The sequence below is a fragment of the Marmota monax genome, unplaced genomic scaffold (assembly GCF_021218885.2).
Source record: "Marmota monax isolate L192 unplaced genomic scaffold, Marmota_monax_Labrador192_F-V1.1 WCK01_AAM20220418_F8-fsc00007, whole genome shotgun sequence".
Lineage (NCBI taxonomy): Eukaryota > Metazoa > Chordata > Mammalia > Rodentia > Sciuridae > Marmota > Marmota monax.
Window position 1 is genome coordinate 28,758,728 of NW_026692781.1, and position 25,583 is coordinate 28,784,310.

General features: G+C 39.9%; 1 protein-coding gene across 3 annotated transcripts in view; it reads right to left on the minus strand.

Moving 5' to 3' along the window:
- Hecw2 (HECT, C2 and WW domain containing E3 ubiquitin protein ligase 2) overlaps window positions 1–20,302 on the minus strand; it is a 365,180-nt gene extending 344,878 nt beyond the window's left edge. Inside the window, exon 1 of one of the 3 annotated variants that reach the window (XM_058580338.1) lies at window positions 20,163–20,302. The gene's annotated coding sequence lies outside the window, so the exon portion shown is untranslated. Of the gene's footprint in view, window positions 1–19,092; window positions 19,393–19,432; window positions 19,805–20,162 lie in introns of those variants that run through there. The other 2 variants (XM_046447322.2, XM_058580339.1) reach the window with 2 other exon arrangements.
- Between the last annotated feature and the right edge of the window lie 5,281 nt (window positions 20,303–25,583).

Sequence of the window (25,583 nt, forward strand, 5' to 3'; positions counted from 1 at the left end):
CTGCTGAGGGCAGGTCAGGACTCACCCATTGCTTGGGTTGCCTGGCAAGGGGAACGAAATGCTGCCATTCGCATAGGATACCAACATGGCAGAGATCTGATGTCAGCAGAAAGCGGTGGAGGAGAGATCTTCATCAATACCAGCGGTGACATAAGCAGTTGGTCTCCTGGTAAGGGGGGTGAGGCTCAGTCACCCGAGTCTCCTCAATTTGTCCTCGAGCCAGAGGGAAGGAGCCGGGCCGCCACCAGCCCCCGGAGCAGGCCCAGCGGCTCGCCAGCGTGGTGACCGCGTGACCCCAATTGGAGAGGGGGCGGAGCGGAGCCGCCACCCACACCCGCCAGGTGGGCAGACCCACGACCCAGTAGTACATGGGCGTGGTAGGAGGGGCAGGGCAGAGCCGCCCTTCGCGCTTGCAAGGTAAACAGACCTGTGACAGCCTGGCGGGTCAGGCCCAGTGGCCTGCCAGTGTGGTACACACGTCACCCCAACTCGAGTAGGGGCAGAGCAGATCCTTATCCCACGCCCGGATCAGGCCCTGCCGGTGTGGTGGTCACGTGACCCCAATTGGAGTGGGGGTGGGGCGGAACCGCCACCCGTGCCCGCAGGGTGAGCAGACCAGTGATCAACCTGCAGATCAGGCCCAGGGGTCCGCAGGCGTGGTAGGAGGGGCAGGGCAGATCCGCCGCCCGCGCCTTCAAGGTAGGCAGACCTACAACAGACCGGCGGATCAGGCCCAGGAGCCTGCCGGCGGGGTACAAACACCACCCTAATTGGAGTAGTGACAGAGCAGAGTCGCCTCCCTTGCCAGGAACAGACCCAGCATCCTGCAGGCGGGGTAGTCACGACACCCCAATTGGAGTAGGGGCAAAGCAGAGCCTCCACTCGTGCCCGAAAGGTGGGCAGATCTGCGACCGACCAGCAGGACAGGCCCAGTGGCCTGCTGGTACGACAGACACGTCACCCCAATTGGAGTAGGGGCAGAACAGAGCCGCCACCAGCTCCCAGAACAGGCCCAGTGACCTGCCGGCGTGGTAGCCACGACACCCCAATTGGAATAAGGAGAGAGCAGAGCCGCCGCCCGCACCTGCAGGAAAGATACGCAAGCAGTATGAAAAGACAAGGAAAGAAAGGACCACAAGCAATGCAGGTCAACGCAACTTTAGAAGAGGTAACAGCTGCAGCAGATGGAATGTCAGATAAAGAATTCAGGATATACATGCTTCAGATGATCTGGAGTATCAAGGAAGACATTAAACAGCAAAATCAGACAATGAAAGATCACTTCGACAACGAATTACGCAAACAAATCCAGGAAGCAAAGGATCAACTATACAGGGAGATAGAGGTTATAAAAAACAAGCAATCAGAAATCCTAGAAATGCAGGAAGCAATAAACCAACTTAAAAACTCAATGGAGAATACTACCAACAGAGTAGAACACTTAGAAGATAGAACATCAGACAATGAAGACAAAGTATTTCAACTGGAAAAGAACATAGACAGCTCAGCAAGACTGTTAAGAAACCATGAGCAGAACATCCAAGAAATATGGGATAACATTAAGAGACCAAACTTAAGAGTCATTGGGATACAGGAAGGTACAGAGCTCCAAACCAAAGGAATGAGCAGTCTATTCAATGAAATAATACAAGAAAACTTCCCAGACTTGAAGAATGAGACAGAATCCCAAATCCTAGAAGCCTACAGGACGCCGAATGTGCAAAATCATAAGAGATCCACACCTAGACACATTATAATGAAGATGCCCAACATACAGAATAAGGAGAGAATTTTAAAAGCTACAAGAGAAAGGAAGCAGATTACATTTAGGGGCAAGCCAATCAGGATAACAGCTGATCTTTCAACACAGACTCTGAAAGCTAGAAGATCCTGGAATAACATATTTCAAACACTGAAAGATAATGGGTTCCAACCAAGAATTGTGTATCCAGCGAAATTAAGCTTCAGGATGGAGAATGAAATTAAAACCTTCCACGATAAACAAAAGTTTAAAGAATTCGCAGCTAGAAAACCATCTCTTCAAAACATCCTAGCCAAAGTATTACAGGAAGAGGAAATGGAAAATAACAATGAAAACCAACAGTGGGAGGTAGGACAGTAAAGGGGGGGGGAAACAATCAAAGAGGAAAACAAACAATGTTTAGTAACAGAAATAAACAAATATGGCTGGAAGAACAACCCATATCTCAATAATAACCCTAAATGTTAATGGCTTAAACTCACCAATTAAGAGACACAGGCTAGTAGAATGGATCACAAAACAAGACCCAACAATATGCTGCCTACAGGAGACGCATTTGATAGGAAAAGACATACATAGGCTGAAGGTGAAAGGTTGGGAAAAATCATATCACTCATATGGACTTCGGAAACAAGCAGGCGTGTCCATACTCATATCAAATAAAATAGATTTCAAGCCAAAGTTAATCAAAAGAGATAAAGAGGGACACTACATACTGCTTAAGGGAACCATACACCAACAAGACATAACAATCATAAATATTTATGCCCCAAACAATGGTGCAGCTATGTTCGTCAAACAAACTCTTCTCAAGTTCAAGAGTCTAATAGACCACCACACCATAATCATGGGAGACTTCAACACACCTCTCTCGCCACTGGACAGATCTTCCAAACAAAAGTTGAATAAGGAAACTATAGAACTCAATAACACTATTAATAACCTAGACCTAATTGACATATATAGAGTATACCACCCAACATCAAGCAGTTACACTTTTTTCTCAGCAGCACATGGATCCTTCTCAAAAATAGATCATATATTATGTCACAGGGCAACTCTTAGACAATATAAAGGAGTAGAGATATTACCATGCATCTTATCTGATCATAATGGAATGAAACTGAAAATCAACGATAAAAGAAGGAAGGAAAAAGCATACATCAATTGGAGAATGAACAATAGGTTACTGAATGATCAATGGGTTATAGAAGACATCAAGGAGGAAATTAAAAAATTCTTAGAGATAAATGAAAACACAGACACAACATATCGGAATCTATGGGACACATTGAAAGCAGTTCTAAGAGGAAAATTCATTGCTTGGAGTTCATTCCTTAAAAAAAGAAAAAACCAACAAATAAATGATCTCATACTTCATCTCAAAATCCTTGAAAAAGAAGAGCAAAACAACAGCAAAAGAAGTAGAAGGCAAGAAATAATTAAAATCAGAGCTGAAATTAATGAAATCGAAACAAAAGAAACAATTGAAAAAATTGACAAAACTAAAAGTTGGTTCTTTGAAAAAATAAACAAAATCGACAGACCCTTAGCGATGCTAGTGAAGAGAAGAAGAGAGAGAACTCAAATTACTAGCATACGGGATGAAAAAGGCAATATCACAACAGACACTTCAGAAATACAGAAGATAATCAAAAACTATTTTGAATCCTTATACTCCAATAAATTAGAAGATAGTGAAGGCATAGATAAATTTCTTAAGTCATATGATCTGCCCAGATTGAGTCAGGAGGATATAGAAAACCTAAACAGACCAATATCAATTGAGGAGATAGAAGAAACCATCAAAAGACTACCAACTAAGAAAAGCCCAGGTCCCGATGGGTATACAGCAGAATTTTACAAAACCTTTAAAGAAGAACTAATACCAATACTTTTCAAGCTACTTCAGGAAATAGAAAAGGAGGGAGAACTTCCAAATTCATTCTATGAGGCCAACATCACCCTGATACCTAAACCAGACAAAGACACTTCAAAGAAAGAAAACTACAGACCAATATCTCTAATGAACCTAGATGCAAAAATCCTCAATAAAATTCTGGCGAATCGGATACAAAAACATATCAAAAAAATTGTACACCATGATCAAGTAGGATTCATCCCTGGGATGCAAGGCTGGTTCAATATACGGAAATCAATAAATGTTATTCACCACATCAATAGACTTAAAAATAAGAACCATATGATCATCTCGATAGATGCGGAAAAAGCATTTGACAAAGTACAGCATCCCTTTATGTTCAAAACTCTAGAAAAACTAGGGATAACAGGAACATACCTCAATATTGTAAAAGCAATCTATGCTAAGCCTCAGGCTAGCATTATTCTGAATGGAGAAAAACTGAAGGCATTCCCTCTAAAATCTGGAACAAGACAGGGATGCCCTCTCTCTCCACTTCTCTTCAACATAGTTCTCGAAACACTGGCCAGAGCAATTAGACAGACGAAAGAAATTAAAGGCATAAAAATAGGAAAAGAAGAAATTAAATTATCACTATTTGCAGATGATATGATTCTATATCTAGCAGACCCAAAAGGCTCTACAAAGAAACTATTAGAGCTAATAAATGAATTCAGCAAAGTGGCAGGATTCAAAATCAACACGCATAAATCAAAGGCATGCCTGTATATCAGCGACAAATCCTCTGAAATGGAAATGAGGACAACCACTCCATTCAAAATATCTTCAAAAAAAATAAAATACTTGGGAATCAACCTAACAAAAGAGGTGAAAGACTTATACAATGAAAACTACAGAACCCTAAAGAGAGAAATAGAAGAAGATCTTAGAAGATGGAAAAATATACCCTGTTCATGGATAGGCAGAACTAACATCATCAAAATGGCGATATTACCAAAAGTTCTCTATAGGTTTAATGCAATGCCAATCAAAATCCCAATGGCATTTCTTGTAGAAATAGAGAAAGCAATCATGAAATTCATATGGAAAAATAAAAGACCCAGAATAGCAAAAACAATGCTAAGCAAGAAGTGTGAATCAGGCGGTATAGCGATACCAGACTTCAAACTATACTACAGAGCAATAGTAACAAAAACAGCATGGTACTGGTACCAAAACAGGCGTGTGGACCAATGGTACAGAATAGAGGACACAGAAACCAATCCACAAAACTACAACTATCTTATATTTGATAAAGGGGCTAAAAGCATGCAATGGAGGAAGGATAGCATCTTCAACAAATGGTGCTGGGAAAACTGGAAATCCATATGCAACAAAATGAAACTGAATCCCTTTCTCTCGCCATGCACAAAAGTGAATTCAAAATGGATCAAGGAACTTGATATCAAATCAGAGACGCGCCGTCTGATAGAAGAAAAAGTTGGCTACGATCTACAGTCGGTGGGGTCGGGCTCCAAATTCCTCAATAGGACACCCATAGCACAAAAGTTAATAACTAGAATCAACAAATGGGACTTACTCAAACTAAAAAGTTTTTTCTCAGCAAAAGAAACAATAAGAGAGGTAAATAGGGAGCCTACATCCTGGGAACAAATCTTTACTCCTCACACTTCAGATAGAGCCCTAATATCCAGAGTATACAAAGAACTCAAAAAATTAGACAATAAGAGAACAAACAACCCAATCAACAAATGGGCCAAGGACCTGAACAGACACTTCACAGAGGAGGTCATACAGTCAATCAACAAGTACATGAAAAAATGCTCAACATCTCTAGCTGTCAGAGAAATGCAAATCAAAACCACCCTAAGATACCATCTCACTCCAGTAAGATTGGCAGCCATTAGGAAGTCAAACAACAACAAGTGCTGGCGAGGATGTGGGGAAAAGGGTACACTTGTACATTGCTGGTGGGACTGCAGATTGGTGCAGCCAATTTGGAAAGCAGTATGGAGATTTCTTGGAAAGCTGGGAATGGAGCCACCATTTGACCCAGCTATTCCCCTTCTTGGTCTATTCCCTAAAGACCTAAAAAGAGCATGCTACAGGGACACTGCTACATCGATGTTCATAGCAGCACAGTTCACAATAGCAAGACTGTGGAACCAACCTAGATGCCCTTCAATAGACGAATGGATAAAAAAAATGTGGCATTTATACACAATGGAGTATTACTCTGCATTAAAAAATGACAAAATCATAGAATTTACAGGGAAATGGATGGCATTAGAGCAGATTATGCTAAGTGAAGCTAGCCAATCCCTAAAAAACAAATGCCAAATGTCTTCTTTGATATAAGGAAAGTAACTAAGAACAGAGTAGGGACGAAGAACAGGAGAAGAAGATTAACATTTAACAGGGATGAGAGGTGGGAGGGAAAGGGAGAGAGAAGGTAAATAGCACGGTAATGGAAGGAGACCCTCAGGGTTATACAGTGGAGGGGGTAGAGAGAGAGGAGGGGAGGGGAGGGGAGAGGTGGGGAGGGGGGAGGGTGGATGATGGGAAAGGCAGCGGAGCACAACAGACACTAGTATGGCAATTTGTAAATCAATGGATGTGTAACTGATGTGAATCTGCAATCTGTGTATGGGGTGAAGGTGGGAGTTCATAACCCACTAGAATCAAAGTGTGGAATATGATATGTCAAGAAATTTGTAATGTTTTGAACAACCCACAATAAAAAATTAAAAAAAAAAAAAAAAAAAAAAAAGAAATACTAAAGGAAGTCCTTGAAACCTAAATGGGAAAAAAAAACCACCAAATACTAACTCAAATTCATCAGTGAAGTTAACTACATAGTTCAATGTAAATGACAGTATAAATGCATTTTTGTCTATAACACCTTTGAAAATCTGATAAAAAACTGCATAAATTAATAATTATAAAAGTGTGGTGATAAGGTTTTAATGTTAAAGATATAATTTGTATCATATGAAAGGAAACAATGGAACTATATTGGAGTGAAGTCATACACTTCTGAAATTGAAATTGATTTTAACTTGACCATTTAAAGGTAAAATTTTAATTGTAACCTCAAGAATAACTATTAAAATAACTCAATATCGTAACAACATCATCAGGAATACAGCACAAAAGCCTATAAAAATATATTTTTTCTAGTGTATCCTTGTTGCTGTTTCAAAGCAGAATGCACTAGAAAATGTATATTTAACATAAAGCAAGGTACACAAGACAAAATAATAATGGAAAAATTGAAAAACAACAAGACACAGACATATAGAAAACAGCAGAGGAGCAGAGATTAATCCCATCTGATTATTAATAATCACATTAAATGTAAATGAATCAAACACTTCAGCCAAAGGCAGAGAATGGGCAAAATACATTTCTTAAATAATCCAACTAAATTCTATCTACAAGAAATTCTTAACATTCAAAGAAACTAATAAGAGGAAAGTTTAAAAATGCAATATACCATGTATTATGGGCTGGGTTTGGTCCCTTAAAACTCATATTTCTAAGCCTTAACCCTCATTATTTAAGAATGTTCCTAATTTTGGAGATAAGGCCTTTAAAACATTATATATTAAAAGGAGGTCACAGGGTAAGTCCTAATACAATCTGACTGGCATCATTATAAGAGGAAATCTGGACATAGAGAAAACATTAGAGACATACAGAGAGTACAGACTTCTAGAAGACACAGCAAGAAGGGGGCTATCTACAAGCAAAAGAGAGAGGCCTCAGAGGAAATCAGACTTCTTGATACTCGCTAGCCTCCATAACAGTGAGAAAATAGATTTCTGTTTTTTTTTTTTTTAAGTTACTCAGTCTGTGGTAGTTGTAATGGCAGCACTGGAAAACTAATACACCATACAAACAGTAATGAAAAAAGACTTGAAGTGACAATGTGATTATCAGACAAAATAGACTTTACAATAAAAATTGTTACTAGAGGCAAAGGATATTTTATAATGATAAAAGGGTAAAGTCAAAAGGAAAAACATGATTATAATCCTGTATATACCTAAAAACAGGGTTATAAACTACAAGAGCAAAAAACTGAGACATCATTATCCAAATCTCCATAATGGATAGAAAAATATGACAAAAGATAAGCAAGGATAGATATGAAACCAAAAGCACAAGGGACCTTAAAAAAGAGAAATTGGATCTCACAAAGCAAACTTTTGTGCTTCACAGGACACTACTGAGAAAGTGAAAAGACAATCTACAGAATGGGAGAAAATATTTGCAAATCATATATTTCATAAGGGTCTAATACCTGGAATATGTAAAGAATTCTTACTACTCAACAACAGAAAGACAAATAACCCAGTTTTTTAAATTAGTACAGAATTTGAACAGACACTTCTGCAAAAGAGATATGAAATGGCCAATAAACTCATGAAAAGATGCTCACCAGTAGTCATTACAGAAATGCAAAGCCAAATCACAATGAAGTACTACTTCAAACCCACTGGGATGGCAAAAAGAAAAGCAGTATTGGCAAGGATGTGGAAAAATTGGAATCCTCGTCCATTGCTGACTGGAATGTAAAATGGAGCACCCACTTTCGAAAACTGTTTGGCAGGTGCTCAAAATGATAAACATCAATATGATCCACAATTCCACTCCTAGGTATATACTCAGAGAACTGAAAACGTATGGTTTTGGTTTGGATCTGAAATGTCCTCCAAAGCATCATTTGTAGATGCAGCAATGTCCATGAGTGGGGCTTCTGGGAAGTGATTGGATCATGAGGGCTCTGATCATATCAGTGGATTAATCCTTTGGTGGCTGAATGTACTACTGTGAGGTGATGGATACTGCAGGAGGTGGGGCCTAATTAGTGGAAGCAGATCACAAGAGGTATGCCCTGGAAGGGCATATCCTATGCCTGGCCTGTTTTTCTGCCACACCTTTCAGTTATGCTGTTCTCTGTAGCTTCAGGCCCAAAGCAAGGAGCCTACCTATCATGGATCGAAACCTCCAAAAACGTGGAACAAAAGAAATCTTCCTTCCTTTAAGTTGTGTATGCCAGGTATTTTGGTCACAGTGATGAAAAGTTTGATTAACACAGAACATTGGTACTGAGAAGTGGAGTATTTGCTGTGATGATACCTGACCATGTGATTCAGAAGTCAGAAGCCTTTGGAACTGGTTTGTGGGAAGAGTTTGGAAAAGTTTGGAGAGGTGGAGGAGAGAGAAGAAGGAAGGGATGGGGAAAACTTGATCGATGTGTACTAAGTTACAGTAGGAGCAAGAAATTAGGGTGACTAAAGATAACGTAATACACAATACATTACAACTCTTGCAAGCAAAAGATTTTGAAAGCTTTCATCGGAAAAATGATAAATGTTCAAGGAGATATGTATTTTTAACATTATACAATGTACATATATCAAAACCTCAAGCTACCCCCATTGATGTATACAATTATGTTTTATATACCAATTAAAACAAATAAATAAAAGCTTTAATGTGTATTAAAAAACACAGATTCTAATTCTGGTCTGGTATAGAGCCTAAGATTCTACATTTCTAACAAGTGTCCCAGTGATGCAGATGCTGCTGGTCTGTAGACTACACTTCCAATAGCAAAGAGATGACTTACAAAGGAAGAAGGTTTCTGAGATCAGAAGCATCTGAATGAATCAGATCTCCAAGACTTTACTTTCTCTCATTTTAAAACTATAAAAATGTTAAATTTTTGGCATCCTGTGCCAACTTAATATTTGATTTGTATAAATAACTGCCTTTCATAGTGTTCCATGAGAAAGAAACACACATTTCCTTTAGCCATTAGGCATTGATTATTGTATATTCTCTACATGATCAATACTGGGCATTACACAGAGACTTTAGAAAGTTTCCACGTTTTCAGAGTGCTTAAAATTCAGGTGGATTTTAAGGAAGGTGAAACAAAATAACTGGTGCACCATCTAAAACAACAGATTATTAACATCTTAATTGTTATAAAAATAGCATCCCAAGGAGGTGATATATGAGCATCTGGGAACATCAAACTAAATTCAGTTCCCCACCTACTCCCAGATGAGGATATCCAGCCCACCCTCACCCTTACTGTCAGGCACCAACAAAGGAAGCTACATAGACTTCTAGATGTATCATATTCTTCAAGAGAGGAGGCTGAGAATAAAATGATAAAAACCACTATTTCTACTGGAAATCCATATGCAATAAAATAAAATTAAGCCCCTATCTCTCACCATGCACAAAACTCAACTCAAAGTGGACCAAGGACCTAGGAATGAAACCAGAGACCTGATGCCTAATAGAAGAAAAAGTAGGCCCAAATCTCCATCATGTTGGATTAGGCCCCAACTTCCTTAATAAGACTCCTATAGCGCAAGAATTAAAACCAAGAATCAATAAATGGTATGGATTCAAACTAAAAAGCTTCTTCTCAGCAAAAGAAACAATCAGTAAAGTAAATGGAGAGCCTACAGAATGGGAGCAAATTTTTACCACAGGTACATCAGATAGAGCACTAATTTCTAGGATATATAAAGAGCTCAAAAATCCTAACACCAAAAAACCAAATAACCCAATCAATAAATAGGCCAAGGAACTAAACAGACACTTCTCAGAAGAAGACATATAATCAATCAACAAATACATGAAAAAATGTTCAATATCTCTAGCAATTAGAGAAATGCAAATCAAAACCACTGTAAGATTTCATCTCACTCCAGTCAGAATGGCAGCTATCAAGAATACAAACAATAAGTGTTGGCGAGGATGTTGGGGAAAAGGTACACTCATACATTGCTGGTGGGATGCAAACTGGTGCAGCCAATTTGGAAAGCAGTAAGAAGATTCCTTGGAAAACTGGGAATGGGACCACCATTTGACCCAGCTATCCCACTCCTTGGTCTATACCTAAAGGACTTAAAAACAGCATATTACAGTGATGCAGTCACATCAATATTCATAGCAGTACAATTCACAATAGCTAAATTGTGGAACCAACCTAGACACCCTTCAGTGGATGAATGGATAAAGAAAATGTGGTATATATACACACAATGGAATATTACTCAGCATTAAAAGACAATAAAATCATGGCTTTTACAGGTAAAAGGATGGAGATGGAGAATATAATTCTAAGTGAACTAGACCAATTCCAAAAAAACAAATGTCAAATGTTTTCTCTGATATAAGGATGCTGATTCATAATGGGGATGGAGTGGGGCAGCATGAGAGGAATAAATGAACTTTAGATAGGGCAAAGGGGAGGGAGAGGAAGGGACAGGGTATGAGGGTAGGAAAGACAGTGGAATGAGACAGACATCCTTACCCTAAGTACATGTATTAAAACACAAATGGTGTGACTCTACTTTGTATACAAGCAGAGGCATGAAAAATTGTGCTCTATTTGTGTAATATGAATTGAATTGTACTCTGCAGTCATATATAACAAATTAGAATAAATAAATTTTTTTTAAAAAAAACAGTGTTTCTAAGTTGTTTATCAAAGGGCAATAGAGACATGAAGAGTAAGTAGAACGGGTGCTCATTCCAGGTGTTTGCTGTGGTAAAAGTACTGAAGTAGAGATGAGCATGGGTATTAACGGGATGAAAAGAAGACCCGTCTGAAGTAAACCAGAGTGCCTCACACACCACCATCCCATACTGAGTAAAGAAAGCACAGAAACTACCTCCTAAGGAGGTGATGATCACCTGTAAAAATTCCTGGATAATATATTTCTTTACAGGAAGGCTCACTAATTTGCCTTGCAGGTTCTCTGTGGCTTTTCTTCAACTGCAAGACAAAATTCCAGTTCTCCTCCAACATGTAATTCTTTACCAGAGTCACTTGCCTTGCCTGCTGTTGACCATGGGGACAGTGGATGTGTAAAATGCCTATACATAAAAAAAAAACCTTGCTCATTGCATCAGGTTAGGCTTTCTGCTGCTGCTCAGCATCCCTAGTACTTAGTGTTCTCATAGACTATTCTCATAAGTCTTATTTTCAACTTAGTCATTAGTCGTCTTTGTGACTCTTCTCTGAAACTTGTCCAGACTATCCTCACCCCTCATACATAGTGAGTGATGAGTGACACTTCAGGTTCTCTCTGACAACTCCACCTAAAAGAAGCCTCAGTCACACACTTATTCTCTAACAGGACCCCCCTCCCATAGGGACTTATCACACTTCCAATTTTGCTTTATTTTTCCATTTTTTACTTACAAAATATTTCTAATTTATATTCAGAAGTTTATATAGGTGAGAAGTTAATATAACAGTAACCATATACCAATACCAGATTGAACAAATGTTAACCATTTGGCGGCGTTTGCTTTGCACTTATATGCTTGTTTTCATATCTTCATTACCTGTTTCCGTCTAGACTATCTGTTTTATGTAGGCAGGGCTGTGTCTGAATATTAACCTTTTATACCCACCACTTAGCATACAGCCTGGCACATCTAAGGCTCTCAATGTTTGTCCCATGAATAATGCACAAATGACTTCTGTTCTAGCATTAAACAGTGGCCATCACAATTAAAGAGTTATTAGACCAGAGACCATTACTCCACTTTCATTATAGTTCAAAGTGGAAGAAGAAATGGTCTGTATGAAAGAATACATGTTTAGATATAAATATGTGCTTTAATTGGATATTACACATTAGAAGGGTTTGGCTGAGGAAGCTACAGAATTTTCCTTCCCCAGGGCCCTTTTCCTCTTGCCCTGGATAACGTATCTATCTGCCAGACATGATGGTACAGGTTCTGAGCTCTTAATGTCTTTTTTAGATTAAAGATGCCAGCTCAATGGCTTAAAGAAGGAAATAACAAAGGTTGAGAGAGAAAAAAAACAAAAGGAAGAAGAAAAGAAGGAAAGGGAGGGAGAGAGAAAGTGATAAAGGTCTATGCAGAGAGAATCCAGGATGATTATAAGACTCTTAGTGATCATTCAGTTTTTTTGTAGGTTGACCAAAGACAATATAGATCATGTCCTGAAAATTTTTGAGTGACAAGTTCATTTGAAACAAAATGAAATATAAGGCAAAAATATAAGATCATGTCCAAATGTCAAGAGTTCCCATTTTTCCCCTACCTGAACCCCCTGCCATCAGCATATTATTCCAAAATCCTAAAAGCACAGATTCTACCCACCGTGGCTCTCTACCTGCTTTCAAATACCATTTTTACCCTCTCCCAAAATTTACTAGGTCTAAGTGCTATTATTTTGAGCTCCTATTTCTCCAGTGGGTCACTAAGAGATCACATGCATTATTATTTTAAGGACTATCTATTACTGAAAATAGTACTTCCTTATACCTATATGGTTAATGTGGACCTCCAACTCTCTGATGGAAAATGTCACAGTCAAGTACTGTGGTGTATTTTATTTGTTAGCTTCTCTCCCTTCTTTCCCTGCCCTTGCAAAGGGTCACTACTATGGGCAAAGCATATTACTGAGGTACTCTACTAGATTTAACAGAAATCATTTTTAAGTGGTGTCACAAAGAAATATTTTTCTTGCTCCATAAATATCTCATTCCAAAGATAAAATATTATACAAACAGCTGTCCCCTATTCAATCAGCATATGTCACCACGGAGAAGCAGTCTTACACTCACTGGCCAGCATAAATTCAGAGGCCACAATTTGGCTATATCCACAGTCTTCGCTCTTTCTTTTGGAATTTCCTCAAAATCAGAAGGCACTACAATTTCTCTGTGGATTGACATCTTTTCTTCACAAAGTCGTCACCTTCTTATCTGTCCCCCAAACCAGTGCTCTGCCAGCCCTGTCCCATGAGCAACTTTTCCAATCTCATAAATAATGGTTAATCAAAAGAAAAATCTCTTTCCTTATAGCACACATTTTCAGTGATAAAGGAACAAAGCATCACCAAGCATTCCTTCCTGAAAAAATGCCAAAAGCTGATTCATTTTCTCTATGACATGGGTGGTTTCTTCCAACCAAAGTGATACCTGCCAGTTTTTACTTGGTAGTAATCACTCTTCCACACTCTACTCCACTGATATTTGACAAAATATCCACTCTACACCATATCATTTGACAAAGAAATTTTGTCAATAACTTCTGGTTTCTCTCTAAGGATAATGTTCATCTTTACCTGTCCAGCTGATTTTCCAAGCATCTGTTCAATAAGATGATTCATACTTATTTGTGCTACAAGCATCCTTTAATGAAGCTAGTAGAGTTACAGCCTCTTATCCACCTTTAGCAATACAATACATTAATTTCGTAAAGGAAAGCATTATTCATGCTTGTCCTAGAAAACTTCAATAGTATAACAGAGAAGCCACTGTGCTTTGTTTGAAAATGACACAAAAACATCCATGGCTTCATGCCACAATTGGACAAAGTTTCATAACAGGCAACAATTAAGGATTGGCTCCTGATAAAGATCAGAAGTAAATGGATGGTGAGCCCATAAAAACCAACTTTAAAATAGTCATTGTCATATTTCCATTTACACTCTTCATTTTCAACTACTGTCTTGAGATTGTCATTATCACAGATTCCCTTGTCTGCATACATACAGATTCATATTTTATATTTGCAGGGGCTTCAGTTCCCTAAGTATGTTTATGGCATTGTGAACTGGGACATTTACATTACTGCAGGTTTGAGCAGCCCTTATCTGAAATGCTTGGGACTATAAAAATGATTGAATTTCTGATATTTTTCAGATTTTGAAACAATTTCATGTATATAATGAGATATATTGAGGACAGGACCCATATCTAAACACAAAATTCATTTGATTTGTTTGCACCTTATCTATGTGGCCTAACAACTATTTATATACAATTTTTAATAATTTTTTGCAGGAAACAAAGTTTCATGGTGTGTGATATTCAACCTGTGATATATCAATGCTCAAAAACTTCCAGATTTTAGAGCATTTCAGATATCAGACTTTTGGATTAGTGATGCTCAACCTGTGTCTTTATTACTATTTTTACATATCAATGAACCATCTTTAAACTACTGATCTATTTTTGTGAAATGGGGATACAACTGAAGAACAGTAACACCAAAAATATTTTAATAAGTAATAAGCTAAAGATACAGAACATATGTTAGTAACCAACATGAAATGGACCATTAATTAAATGTAAGCTATATACACTAACCAGTATACTTTTTATAGCACAAATACAATCTTTAATGTTATGATAACCTTATAAGAACATAACGGGATATTGACTAGAATCATAATCACTGTCATATCTCAAGGCCTTCCAAGCTCTATCCCTCATCACCTTCCTGAGCTCATTTCTGACTCCCACTGGGTCACTTCAGCTCATCATGCTGGTCTTCTTGTGAATCTTTGAACACATCCAAACACATTCCCACCTCCGGGCAGTCACACTAGCTGTCCTCTCTACCTGCAACTCTCTCCCTCAGGCATCCGCATAAGTAATTTCTCTTACTTCTTTTCAAGTCTTTGCTTTTTTCTCTATAAATCCTACTTATCCATAGGTATCCTGTTCTGCTTTCTCTTTCTTCCAAAGCATTTATCTCCTTCTACCATGCTATAAAATGTACTTATTTATTTGGCTCATTATCTATCCCTTGCCTCAAATAGAATGAAACCTCCACAAGGTCAGGGATGTTCGTTTCATTAGTTGGTATACCCCTACACCCAGATAAGACACTAATTCATGGAAATCCAACAAATATGAGTTGAACAAATGAAATGTTTTCATGGCTATTCCTTTCTTACCATTATCCTGCGTATCAATCTTCGAGAAATAAAGAGAAAATCATAGCCTTCAAAGGTTTTTAAGCAAGAGAATTAAAAAAGAACCATGTTAAAACTAGACAAGGACAGGGGATGATTAAAAGTTTGGAGAAGCTAGATGCAGAGAATTAGGTTAAAAAGTAAATCCATGAACAGATGATGAAGGCCACAATTTTCTAATAACTACACCTTACATGGTTATATCAATGACACAATACACATAACGTAGATACATGATCAATGTTTGCCTGTGTACTCGTGTGTGCATGTGTGTGTATGTGTGTGTGTGCATGTAAGGTGAACAAATCCAGAAGAAACTAAGCACATTTTTCCATCATGTGAATAGTCTTCAGAAAAACTAATGATTTGGGTCATGGGACGACAAAACAGGGTAGTTTTCCTGGGATAGTTGATATGGTAACCTTCCAGTTATAATCATTTCACTTTCAAAAATGTCCTTGACTGGACAAAAAAATTATATAGTCATCCTACTTATAAAGGAGATACATAATTTCTTCTCTTTCAGTCATGCTGACCAAGCTTTTGAGGACTTTAGTGGACTGAATGCTGCAAAAGTGACAGCCATAATTAATTGTAACACCTGCAGACCAGTAATGCAAGTGAACTATTACAAACAGGCAATTGTTTAGCAAAGGAGCACAGCTACCATTGCAGAGGCAAGTGTCACAAGCTTCAGATATCTAGCTTTGGTATAGAACCCAAACCCTCACCTGCAGAAAACCCCTTAGAAAATCTTCATGTGTGAACAGACACACCAATTCTCCTTCTCTGCAACATGACTGGTGGAAAAGTTGAAACCCAAATCCAACTGGAGGAAGACAGTACAGAAAACAAAAGCCCTCTATTATCCTCATGGCCCAGAAAGCTTGCAAACTAAGAGAACATGGAATCAAGTCTTCACAACAACAATTGTGTTCTGGACACTCAGTAACTATCTAAGAACTGTACCAAACACTGGATCGTGAAACCTGCATTCATATTTGCAGGTGCCACATAACCATCTGGTCTGCAAACAGGTTTTGTAGAAACTGCTCTCCTGAATCACAGGAGTTGTCCTCATTTGTGTCAGCCCCAAATAAAAGGACAAGAGCTACTTCTAATTGTGCTTGGAGACAATAATAACATGGGCTTATTGCCACAATAGACAATGACTTAAGAATAAAACTATTTTATTTCCTATATGTATAAATTGATGATAAGCAATTATCCCATTTTTCTGCCTTCCCTACAACTTCTTTTTTCCTTATGCATTTCTTCCAGTTTAAATTTTTCCGATTGTCTCTCTTTGCATTTCACAAATAAAAGACTGAAATGAGGCAAGACTCAAAACCTGGGATCAGGAGAGGGGTGATGAAGAAGATGGTCAGGATTCCTTAATTCTTAGGGTGATCATATAATTTACCATAAATGATTGAAAGGGGTGCACTTTTGATCACTAAGAGGGGTCAGCAGGAATAAACTGGCACTGGTAAACAACAAGGTCTGGTCACCCTTCTAATCTCTAATTCATAGCCTGATAACAAAAGACCTCCTATGTATAAACAAGCAACCCCTGCCCCTGTTGGATCAACCAAATTCAAATATAGTCTTGTCTCTCAGGACAGGCCTGGAATTTGCCAACAAAATGGTTTTTATTCTATACTGCTATTCCATATCCAATTCACCATGCAAAACTGATTCCATTTTATTTATTTATTTTTAACCCCAAGAAAACGGGCAGTAGTACACTAAAATGTGGACCCATGCCAGGCCCACCAAGCCCCAGGCCAGAAACCTCTGGTTTCTCTTGAAGAAACATTTGGCAACAGAGATGGCCAAGACACCAGCCATGGATTTAACAAATATTTTAAATATTATATCATTTGTTGATGTCAGGACACATAATAAAAGCCACCTCTCCTACAAAACACATTCATCCAGAAGAAAAGGCCATAGCATCTGTCTTTAACTACAGGTTAATTGGTTTCTTTGCTGAGATCAATGATACAAAGTCTTTCAAAAGAGTAAGAAAGTATGTTTTTCTCCCAAAATCACATTGAAAAATACCAACGCTTGCTTCTATTCCATGCCTCCTGTTCAGAGCGGTGAAACACTACTCATGTTCATTAAATTTAGTCCTATGGCTGGTGAATATAAATTTACTGAAATCTTTTCCCTTGCATTCACAAAGAGGGAAAACCAATTTTATGATCTAGTTGCAATCTACAGCGCATAAATAATCTACGGTGGTGGTAGGAGCAGAAACCTCCAGGTGACTCTCAAATGTTCAGAATGACTTTGATTTCCTCACTGACATCACAGTCCTTCATAAAGATTCATTGCCAAAAGGTCCCCCAAACTGTGATGGAGGCAATGGTAAGCCAAATGTCTGAGGCTGGTCAATCATCATAGAATCAGGGTTCTGCCTATAACTGACAGTCTAGGGGCAAAAGGTAGGGGTTAGGGATCCACCTGTCATAGAGTAGGTAAAGGAAACTGCGTTCAAACTAATGCAGATTAAAGTTCTTCCCGCTAGTAAATGCTATGAGTCTAAGGGCCATTATGTACAAGAGCTATGACTGGTTATCCCCAAGAGTGTTAGGATACTTTTAAGTTCAAAAGCATTTTTGCTAGTCTATTTATACTGTTTCACATAACCACAATTAAGACGAAAATGTGCTAATGTAATAATCAAAACAAATAGCTCAATGATGACTTTGTAAACCTTCAAAGAAAGAAAAAAATGAATAACTATTCAGGCTGCTGGATAGTGAAGTTATTAATGTTTCCTTTGAGAGATCAAAATTATCTCTTTCTCATCTTCCATCCCATTCTACCCCACCTCCCAACAGTGAAGTAGATAATTTCTGAAGAATACAATGACCCTTTATGCCTGGCTTCTCTTGTCTGCTAGGGATGCCATCTGTCTCCCACACTATATAAACAATCTCTGCAGGAATCTTCTGATGACCAAACAGATTAGCAAGCTCCAGATTTTCACACCATTAATAATATCACCATCCAGATCAGGTCTCTTGTTTTAATAACTCCAAAGACAAACTTAAGAGCTTTCTTTGTTTGTAAGTAATGTGTCATTTTAAAGATAGCCTCTTGGAACGTACAGCCATCTGTTTGGAGAAGAGAGAGAGAGGCTCTCTCTAGGCAACAGAAGAAATGAGCCCTTGAGGGAATAGGAGAATTAGTAAAAAGAAAATCATATTTAAAATAATACACCAAATTTCACCAAGTCGAATAGAAGACCCTGTTGATTATTCTAAAGTATTTTTTTTCTTCTAAATGACAAACTATAGAAACTATTAAAAAAAAGACAAGTTTTACACTTTGACAAAGGTATATGTTCTATGAGAACTCAAGAGTGTGCATAACTCTAGGACATCGAAAGCAGAAATCTTATTCAGGAAGGTTAAAGGCCCCGGTGAAGTTTGCCTGCCGTCCAGCTCAGTCTGTATAATGATCACGATGTTTTCCTTCTCCAAGTTTAATATTGACCGAATGCTACAACTCTATTTGTGAGCTGTGATGACTCTAAAGACTTCCAAGTCGAACAAAAATAAATGCGTCTATACAGATGTTCCTAAAATTAATCACAATGAACGAAAAGCAGCTAAGCACTGCTAATGAAGAAGACAAGGCATGAAAGAGTCAGACCTCTGCAGTTGCACGTCCTCCGAAACGTCTACGTCTAAATCTGCAGCCCCGGTTTTCTCCAGGCCCCAAGCTCCAGCAGAGGATGTTCACAACACATTCCAGACCAAAAAGGAAATGAAGCCTCCTGTCCCTTGAGTGATGCTCAAATAAACCCAAAAGTCCCAGCTTCTCGGGATAAGCAAACCATCAGACACGTCCCGGTGCCTCTCACCCGGGTTTCAAGGCAGCGGAAGCAGAATGTCAAATGAATGACCGCGCCGGGGCGCGAGCGAGGAAAACAAAGCCACCTCCCGCTGTCCATACCTGCGGCGCGAAGGCTGGGCACCGGCAGGGCACTCACCTGGGCTCGGCGCCCGCCGCCACGGGCTGCGGGTGGGACCCGGCGGCCAGGCGGGAGGGCGCCCCCGCAGTGGCCCCGACCCGCCGCTCCGGCGCTCTCCGGCTGGTCCGTGCGCGCCGCGGAGAAAGCAGGCGGCGGGAGATGCCGCCGCGCGTCGCATGCAGCTCCGGGCTGCGGCGTCCGCTATGACAGAGCCAAGGGACCCTGCACTGCCGTCCCGACCCTGAGACCCAGGGCAGTGATCAGAGACAGCGCGGAGCAAAGCGCGCCTGGCGCGCCCCTCAGCGGCTCTTCCCGCCGCCCTCCGCAGCGGGCCGGGTCTCCGCTAGCCTTTGTGCTGGCATCTTCCTTGCTCGCCAACGACACTCAGAGCTCTCCAGGAGGCTCCGCGCCGCCACCCACCCCCGGGTTACGCCGCGCCCCCCGCGCGACCCGCCGATTGTGTCGAGTCAGCAGCGGTGGCGGCGGGGACGCGCGAAGCCATGTCTCCCTCCCGCGCTCGGGAGGGCGCCGGGGCTCCTGGCGCCGCCGGGAGCTTCACGACCGAGCGCTGCGCGTCCCCGAGCGGCCCCGCAGCTCCAGGCTCCGGGCCGCTCGCTCTCCAGGCGTCGCCCGCGAGCAGCGAGCCGACCCGCCTGCGTCGCCTCCCTCTCGCTGCTCCCAGCCGGCCTCCCTCCGGTCGCCACCTTCCTCCCGCCCCAACCCCAACCCAGCGCCCGGGCCCGCTCACCTCCAGCGGTGCCGGCGCCCATCCTGCTAGACGCCGTGGCAGCATCTGCCCGCACCGCCTTGAGGGCGCTTGGCTGAGGGCTGCCTGAACGTCGGGGACCCGTGGAAGGGAAATGGGGGGAAAGGACAGGAAAGACAGCCAGACTTCGGTCAGCCGGACTTCACTGAGGAAGGTGCGCTAGAGCAGGGCGGGTGCAGCTGGGCGGAGGACGAGTCCCAGGGCTGCGGCGGAGCCTGAGCTGCTTTCCTCCTGGGAAGAAGCCAAAGGACAGGAGGATTTCTAGGGACGCTTCCGAGGGTGAAGGAGACCCTCTGAGGTCATGTGGGGAGGACTATTCCTAAAACCTACCAGAAAGCTGAGTAAGGGGGTGTCGTGCCTCGGTTTCCCCAACTGCGAGAACAAAACGGTAATAGTTATGTCACCTGCACAGGGTGTGGTCAAAATGAAAAAATGTATTATTCAAAGTGTTCCGAGATCCTTTGCTTAAGAGGGCACTAAAATTTAAAATTGTCAGATGAATGCTTTCGGCTTTGTATGTACTTCTGTAACCTCTTCATTGACTCATTCCCACTTGGGGGGAAAAAAGAAAAATGTTGAAATGTAAGGCCACTGCCCTCCCCCTGCCCCACTCCTTGAATGGTATCCCTCCAGATATGGGAAAGATTTACTCGATTTTGCAGTTTAACTATGCCTATATGAAGATAGTTCAAAAACACATCTTCTCCCAAATAATGGATACTCATTCTTTGGGGATTTTTAAGTATGAGTGCTCAGTGTTATCCATCCCTGCCCACTTCATTTTCTGGTAACACTGGTTTATATTTCTTATGGGAGCTGCCCTTCCCCCTCCCCCACAATGATTCTTTGTGGTTCCAAGAGACTGACACCTCCCACTCTCCCTCCCCAGGACTAGCCAGTCATCATCATATTCCAGACCACAGTTATTGGTTCTGGGATAGGCATTTTGGTTCAGAATCTTAGTCTGGGGCTGTTGTGGGATCACTTCAGAAAACCAAACTCTGGGATAACTAGACTAGAAAGATATAAACTAGTGGAAAAGTGACTACTAGTGCATGCCAGTGAAGCTGACTTTAAAGGAAGAAAAGTTGAGGAAGAGAGGATGAAGATGTCTGACCTTTAGGAGGCAAATGTGTCTGCAATGAGCTCTACTCCTGCAACCAATAAATTATCTCTTTTTATTTCCTCAAGCCAGTTTCATTTGTGTTCTGTCACATGTCACAAAACAACCCTGACTCCTTAGTCACCTGAATCTATGATCCCAAGAATCATTGATGAATTCCTCCTGACCCAAGGTCCAATTCCAGTTTCTACCCCAAAAATAGGAATCCCATGTGATAGTCTTTCTATAATTTAGACCTGGAAATCCCTCCCCTGCAATCCTTAGCCTCCTATATTGATTAATCATTATATTACAATGTATCCTTTTTTATTTTTTTTAGTAAATGGAAACAATACCTTTATTTATTTTTAAGTGGTTCTGAGGATCGAACCTAGAGCCTCATGCGTGGTAGGTGAGCGTTCTACCTCTGAGCCACAACCCCAGCCCTATGATGTATCTTTAAACTAAAAATTATAAACATCAAAGAGGTAAAGTGGATGACTATCACTGCCCTAGTTTTAAAAAAAAATCCCTACTTAGAAAGCAGCCCCAACTTCCTTAAGACTATCAACATATCAACAATTGTGACTAAGGCACCAAATAAAATTAATAGCAAAATCATCCTAAAATTTGAGAGTTGTACCATGTGTGGTGACACATGCCTGTAATACCAGCAACTCCAGAGGCTGAGGTAGGAGGAATGCAAAGCTCCAGGCCAATCCCAACAATTTAGCAAGACTCTGTCTCAAAATAAAAAGTAAAAAGGACTGAGGATGTGGCTCAATAGTAAAACATCCCTAGGTTCAATCCCCAGTTTAAAAAAAAAAAATTAGACTTGCAAAAGTGTGTAAAGGTTAGATTCTTTTCTTGACCCACTCTCATAAGGAACTCAGTATGTCATAAACTGGTCAATTCTGCATTGAAACTGGCCTATCATTAGGAAATTAAAAAGTGATTCTTTATTGTTTCCAAATACTTCTTCCACCTAACAAGACTTGAAACACTAGAGACACACACGTGAGCCACTTGAATTGTCACTTTTCCAAGATTTTGCATGGGCTTTAACTGCTTATCATATGATAATGTCTTGACCCTTCATCATCCTAAGTTAGCACCTTTCTATGGATGTGCTTCTGAAGCACAGTATCCAAAGCTAAACCCAAAGGCAGATTCCAAGCAACTTAAACTTAGCACACCTTCCAGTATCACAAGAAGGGTACTAGAAACAAGTACATGTGGTCTTATGCTTTTGTAAAAGCTTCAAAAATAAGATCCTCTCAAGAGGTTTGTAGTGGACTGAATGTGTGTGTTCCCCAAAATTCCTAACCCCAAAAAGATAGTATCAGGAGTTGGGGGGCTTTGGGACGTGATTACATCATGAATGTGGAACTCTTGTGAGTGGCCTTATAAAAGGAACCCTGGAGAGTTCTCTCACACTCTTACTACCACATGAGGATATAAAGAAAAGATGGTAGTTCTGCAAACAGAAGAGAATCCTCACAAGAACCCAGCCATGCTGACACCTGATCTCAGACTTCTAGCCTTCATAATAAGTAAATTTCTGTTGTTATAAGCCACCCAGTTTATTATATTTCATTATAGCAGCCCAAACTAAGAAAAGACTGCTGTCTCTTTTCAGCCTAACTTCCTATTTGTCATAATTCCCTTCATGTCTGGAAGAATTGGAATAGTTCCAGAGACCATTTGGGGGATCTGGCCAAAGGGAAACTGCAATAAAATCACATGGTACCTGGGCACGTGCAGCCCATTCTATAGTGACACCTATTCCAATTGCTTGAAGGCTTACAGTCACCTGTGCTACTTGGTATTATGACACAAAAGTAAAAGGTTGGAAATCATATCACCAAACAATTGTAGACTTTAGGACCTCTCACTGAAGTATGTTGTAAATAGATTAATGATATTTGAAATCTCTGGGTCCAAAATTTCTGTGGAAAATCTTCCCACCTCTTATTCTTTACATGTGAAAGAAATTTCATAGGAATTTTCCAAATTTGACAAAAAAATCTTAAAAATATATGTAACTTTGCCAAGAGTGAGCTGTGCACTGAAAATAAACTCTTCTTAACTATCAATAATAAAAACAAATTTTATCAACTTTGTTAATGGAAAGGTAAAAATATCTTTTAATTCTATAGAACATAAAGTGACAAAACCATTTTCAGGTAAAAAAAAAAAAGAAATCAGAATATAAACCCAAAATACATAGGAAAAAAAGTCTCACACAGTTATATCAGGCAGTTCATTAATTTTCAGAATCATTGTGAGTTTTTCAAATGTATCATTTGTTGTGATTTTTTTAATTTGGTATTGGGGATTGAACCCAGGGGTACTTAACCACTGAGTCACATCCCCAGCCATTTTTATATTTTATTTAGAGACAGGGTCTCGCTGAGTTGCTTAGGGCCTCACTAAATTGTGGAGGCTGGCTTTGAACTCAGGATCTTCTTGCCTCAAACTCCTGAGCAGCTGGGATTACAGGCATTCGACACAGAACCCAACTTGTGATTTTTAATTTAAAATAAGAATTGTCTTTTCTAATTCCTTTTGTATTTGTAATGTGGGTCTTTTTTTTTTAAAGGATGATCTGAATTTTATAATCTTCTGGCCCCAGAAAATCTGGATCTGTCCCCAATTGAACTTGATACTCTTTGGTCTAATCTGTATAGCATTCAAGAAGTAGGAGCATCCAATTGAAAAAAATTACTAATTTGAGCACAGTATTGCTTTAAAATATCCATTTCTATGGTATTCTTTCTATCAACCATCATAAGGGAATGAATAAATAGCCATTGTAGCTAGAAAATTGGAGGCATGACCAAAGGACATCCATTTGAATGCCAAAATATATTCTTAAATATATTACAAATTTCTTTTTAAAGGAAATAGATCAAACATAATCAACACATTATTTTCATAGTACCTACCACTTGTTTACCATGCTATGATTCACTTAGCAACTTGTAGATATAAGTGGTTTTGCACCTAAACTAAATAGCCTCAGGCTACTATAGTTTTTTTGTTGTTGTTGTTTTTGTATTTTAAGAATAACTTGTTGAGAAGTGCAGTGGTACACCCTTGTAATCCCTGCAATTTGGGAGGTTGAGGCAGGAGGATACAAAGTTCCAGGCTAGCCTGGGCAACTTAGACTCTGCCACAAAATAAAAAGAGCTGAGGAGCTGAGGATGCAGTTTAGTCATAAAGGACCTGTGGGTTAAATTCCCAGTACCACAAAAAAAAAAAAAAGAGTCACTTTTCCCCCACTACGGATTGTTTTGTTTATAATACATTATTTTTATGAGCTTTATTCATTCATATATTCAAAAAAGGTCAAGAGTTTTGGTACTAATACAAAGATATGAGTGTATATTGAGGACATTTGTGATTCCATTGCAAAGGTATTATAGCTATCAATACTTTTTTGACGTTGCTTGCTTTTAGTTACTTTTTATTTTTTTAACTTTGATTTGATCTTTCCTGTTTCATAACAAAAACATTTTTTAAAATCTAAACAAAAACGCCATATCAGTAAAACTAATTTTGCTTAATAGTTTAAAGAGTTTCTTTAAACTAATTCTCAACTTTTTTTTTTCCTTTTTTCATTTAAAAAGGCTGGATCTCTGACATTTTCTCCCCACTCCAAGCTATGCTTGGGAGGAAATGTTGCATTGGTGGCTGATGCTGTAACATGACAGGAGCTGGGTTGATGAATCCAGATGTCCACATGGTATCCTTGGGTTGAGGGCCTCCCTTGAGGAGTGGCCATCTGGGCTGCCTGGACTGCAGGAAGTTGACTGGTCTTACCTCTAGGTATTCAGCTAGTGGCTGCAGAATGAAGCCAGTGGCTACCATGACTCAGCTTTGATCTCTTGGCTTGCACTGAGCCCAGTGTTGCTCCCTGGCTGAGTTGGCCTCCTCATAGCTACTACATGCTGCTACAGACTCCTCTGAATTTCAGTCCTATGTGTCATCTATTGCATAGTCTAGGCTCAGTACAGTCAAACCCAGGGTTTCTCTCTGCCTAATCCAGCTCTGTGCCTCCTGAATTTACTTTGATGCAGTGGCCCCTTGGCTGGTGCTAGGACATCCTATGAAGAAATTCTTACTAACCTTTATAAATCAAAAGCAAGAGTCCCTGTCCTAACATGTCCACCCTTCTAGCTCAAAGTCCAACTATTTGGAAGTATACATCTGTCAGACTGTGGGCCTCTCCTATCTCTGACTGGCTGCTTCTTCTGTGACCCACCATAATTGGTCTTTCCTTTTATGTCTTCTTCCTG